This window comes from Sylvia atricapilla, chromosome 6, assembly GCF_009819655.1.
Source record: "Sylvia atricapilla isolate bSylAtr1 chromosome 6, bSylAtr1.pri, whole genome shotgun sequence".
Classification (NCBI taxonomy): domain Eukaryota; kingdom Metazoa; phylum Chordata; class Aves; order Passeriformes; family Sylviidae; genus Sylvia; species Sylvia atricapilla.
This window is the reverse complement of record NC_089145.1, coordinates 45350180-45354926: the sequence shown is the minus strand read 5'-3', so window position 1 is coordinate 45354926 and position 4747 is coordinate 45350180.

Below are 4747 nucleotides of genomic sequence, written 5' to 3'. Positions count from 1 at the left end.
TGTTGCTTTTAAGAAATTCCACTTGAAATATCTGTATGATCTGGACAAGAACTGATGGACACATCTGTGAAATGCAGCTTGTCAGGAAATGCACAATTAATACAAAGTCCTTCAGTAGGGATGCCCTGTTTCCAGTAAATAAAATTTCAAGGTCCTGATAGTATCCAGCTTTTCTTTCTACTTTTTGACGTGGTTTCTGTTGACAACACTAGAACAATAATTAGAGAGTTGTCATAAAATTAGGAAATGTGGGTGATTGCCAAACCATAATGAACAAATTTCTATGTTGTCATTGCCAAAATGAACAACTTTCTTAATTAGGAAAACTATTGTTTTACTTACTATTAGTATTTGACATCCTATATTTACCAACACTGAGAAAAAACGTATTTCCCTGCCTGGCAGGGTTAATGGTGTAAGTGATGTGACTGTGAGAGGGTTAGGCATGACTACTACAACCAAAAGGAAAGTCTTGTGTTCTTATCAAAGTTCACATTTCAGAAAGAGACTGTCCTCCACCTTACCACGAATTAAGATTTTTGCCATAATTATGCTGCTGCAGAACTTTATTCCTCTGGTGTTAATTCACTCCTCTTGTAATATCAAATTTAGGTTTATAATGTAAAATTTATTAACTCTTTTTTGATACTCCAAAATAGTTTTAAAATTGTTTATTTTCCCAAGCCTTGTGTTTACCATTCCACTAAGTCCAAAAGAAAGCAATCTCATATAAAACTGGGTTTCTGTTCCTTTGGTTCCTTCACTAATAATTTTCTTAATTGTTCCTCTTCATGAATCCTGAACAAATTTCTCCAGATTTGAATAGACTACTCAAAATAATATTTCCACAGATGTTCTGTCAATGACTTTGATATTTGTCTAACTTTTTGCAAATTCCCAGTGCACCACTGTACATTTGTATTTTAGTAACTGTTTTGCATTGACAGCACGTAGTCCTCTTGCACTGGATAAGTGTTCCTAGATCTTTCTCACGGACGTTTTACTGCTAGCTCCTAGTAGCTACCAGATGTTATTATTACTGTTTCTTTAGGTTACTTAGTTGCATCCAGTCTCTGCAGGACCTAAAAGTTTTCTTATGCTTCAAGGTGATATCATGTGTTAGTGATGCCTCAATTTTGGATAATCAGACTTTTATTTTAGCATAAACCTAATAGTTTTTCCAAATGGGAAGATGGAACTGACATCTTTATGTAGGGTAAATCCCTAAACAAACATAATAAAACTGCAATCTGTTGTCAGTAGTAACTCTCTGTAACTCTTGCCAGTTCTAATGTCCAACCTTTCACCAGTATTTGTTGCTGATCCTCTGCAAACCAACTTCTTGTCTTCTTCACAGTTCCTGCAAAGATGCCTAACTCCAAGTCAAGATAGAAGAGATACAGTTTAGAAAAATATCTGGTAGAAAATACATGAAAGTACTTGCTTGGTTTAGCATATCTTCCTTGGGTAAACTTATGCTGTGTTTTATACCTTTTTCTCTTTTTTTCTGTCTCTTTCAGAGATCCAAAAAGATTCCAAATCAAAATAGTGAATCTACTTAGGCTGAGAAACAAATTGATGCGAAATAACTATGTTACTTTTAAAAACTACAGAACTTCCTCCAAACTGTTCTATACTGTGCTTTGGCACATGGATGTAGTGGTCCATTCAGAACTTTAGGCTCTTCACACATATAAAGAGTACATAATTATTTAGGCACTCACAGGAGAAAAGGGTGGCAACTGGGCACTTAGGAAGAGAAATGGAGATCCAAAAATCTTTACATGGCTGAAATATAACCCTGTAATTATATAACTCAAACAACGGTTCAAAAACATGCCAGAGAGTTTTTGCAACTTCACCTCTTAACTCGGAACACTCTTCTTCTAAGGGGCTGGAGGGGGGTGGGGGGGGCTGTCATTGCAGTGCAAAGGCTAACTCTACCTGGCATGCATTCTCTGATGGAATGAACCAGAATTTGTATTCTGATCTCTTTCTCTTCTATGTATTTTGAATAGAAAATTTTCCTAGGTAGCACAATGACATCATTTGCCTTCTCAAAATATGTCTTAAAAGGAGCTTTTGTTTGTTTGGAGAGGTAGGGTATGGCTGATGTGAATTTTCCTCCACTCTACACGTTATGTTGCTAAGTGACATTTGGCAATGAATATTGCATGTTGCTCCTGTTTCTTTGAGCCAGCAGCATTTTGTTGCTATGTTCCAGATGTCAGTGTAGTGAGATGTCATCCCTATAAAGCTCTACATTTGAACTGGAAGAGAATGAATGATTGGCAGTGTCTTCAACAGCTTTATTGGTATCAAAACTGATACTAGTTATGAAACTCATTTTATTGGCAGCTTCTAGACAGAATTCTCAAAGAAAGCTTTTGAGGTCCTTTATGTTTTGAATAACAGGACCAATATAAATCTACTTTTAAAGACATATATTTCCTGAAATTAAAAAAAAAATAAAATGGAAAAGTTCTCTGTCTTTTCAAGATTCCTATTTCCAGTATGAAAAAAATAGGTCAGAAATTCATAAAAGACATGCACACACTGCAACACAAAAAAGGTATTGAAGGCAGCTTATATTTCATAACCATGCTCTGAAAATAAGCACGTGGGTAGATATTTTGATCTCTCTGAAATTTTATATATGATAACTATCTCATACTGTGAATTTGGCTCCTTATCCAGATGCAAAATATTCTATTTTTCCAACTCTTAAGCAGATTGGGGCATGTATGATATCTTATGCAATGAATATCCCTTTATTTAAAGCTATAGTCATAAACATGCTCACAGTCCTGTGACCCAACGTGTATGTTTTGATTTCTAAAATGCTCCTGTGCCATCATCATGACATAAACAGTGAATCAAATAGGTGTACTTCTCCAACATCAAACTTTGCATTAATGATATGGAGCTATCAGGAAAAAAAAAAAGGCAATTTAAAAGAGTTACCCAAATGCAGAAGAAGGGCTATTTGAAGTCTTGACTGAATCCTTAGCTGCTGTCCTTACACAGAAAGGGAAAAGAATGTTAAAATCTGTCATTTTGCTTCATCTTCCTGTCCACTTACTGGCAATTCAGAGTCTCCTTGCTTTTTAAGCCTGTTCTTTCACACTCTCTTGGTAGCTAGTGCAATTTCCCTCAGGCTTTCTCTCACCATACTACCAGTGCATATACTCCATTATTTGACCTGTCACCACAGGTCTGTCACAGGGGGCAAAATTGCTGCTGAACTTTATATTTGATGGAACAGTCAGGATGCTCAGACAAGTCTCAGTGAAGTTTTCAGGACTTTAAAGTATAAAATGTATGCTTAGCTTGGCACCTGGAGAGCACACCTTTTATTTTCATCTTATTGTTTGTGGTCATGAAGCAGAATATATGAAAGTGTCACTTCTGCCAGACCAGGGCCCCTTAGCTGTAACCTAGCCAAGAATACATAACTGGGCAGAAACGTCTTCATGTGAAATGCTTTGGGGAGTCTTCTTTTCCTTCTATTGCCTCTAGATCTGTAACAGATGACAAACGTATCCATATCTCTTTGATCGCTACAAAAATAAATGTGTTTGTCTAAAATCTACCATAGAGCAATAAAAGAGTATTTTAAATGTGCTCCATGCAAAATCTTATCGGGCTGGAAAGTGGAATGAACAATTTGCTTCATGCTCCTTTTCTATAAAAAGTCTTGTTTCTGGGAAGAAACTGTGTTTAAGAGAGCAAAAAAGGTACATAAATTGACCAATTTAGCAGCACTGGTCAGATCAGGGATACAGTAACAAATTCTTATTCTCCTGATTTAGAAAGAGATAAAATGTTCTGTTTTCCTGGAAAACAACATAATTTAAGTGAAGATAGTACAAACTAACGGCTTAATAAGAGAAAGGGGGAAAAGGGGATTGCTGAAACTGTGACTGCACTTGCAAACCAAAATACTTCTCTTTAAATAAACATGAGTGAAGGATTGACATTGTGTGGCTCATGGCAGGGAGCACTCCATAATTTGTACAGGTGTTGCAATGCAAAGGGCCAGCCTGTGTGAAGTGAGTTGTTGCATCACCTACTATTAGATGATTTCCCAAAACTTAGTCTTTAAACACACCAGTGAAAATCGTTGGTCAATGTATACTTGCTCATACAAGCAGAGGTGTGCAGAGTCTCTCATTAAAAGTCTGATTTCTTCTGTCCAATTAGAGATTCACACCTTCTGCTTAGGGATTTGTCTGTTTAGTTACTGGCATCAGCCAAAAGATGATTTAATTCTGAAAGCTGACCTTTCCAAAGGAAATCTGAAATAACTTCTTTATCCATTGTTGGCAAGAGTGGTCAACAATTCACCCTGTCGGAAAATGAGCTTTGTTTCCTTTGATTTTTCTGGTTTAGGGTCTATTTTATTTGTGCTAGTTTGTCAAAATTTCTTCTTTCTAACTCCATAATTACAAGCCACAATGCAACTAAAGAACAGCTCTTGGCCAACCTCTTTGGAAGATTTTGTTCTGCTGTATGGATTACCTTCACCCAGCAGTGAAGCATACCATTAAATATATGTAAATGCCTGTAGGCAATGAACAAACTGGTAACTTTAAGCTATAATTGTGTTGTACTGCTGCTTTCTCCATGTGGCTATTTTACAAAGGAAATATTTAGATCCAAAACCTGACTCTGCTGTAGAGTAACTCTTGGGACCATGGAGCTAATACAGTTCTTAGTGAAGGGATTGGATGGGATAAGCAACCTA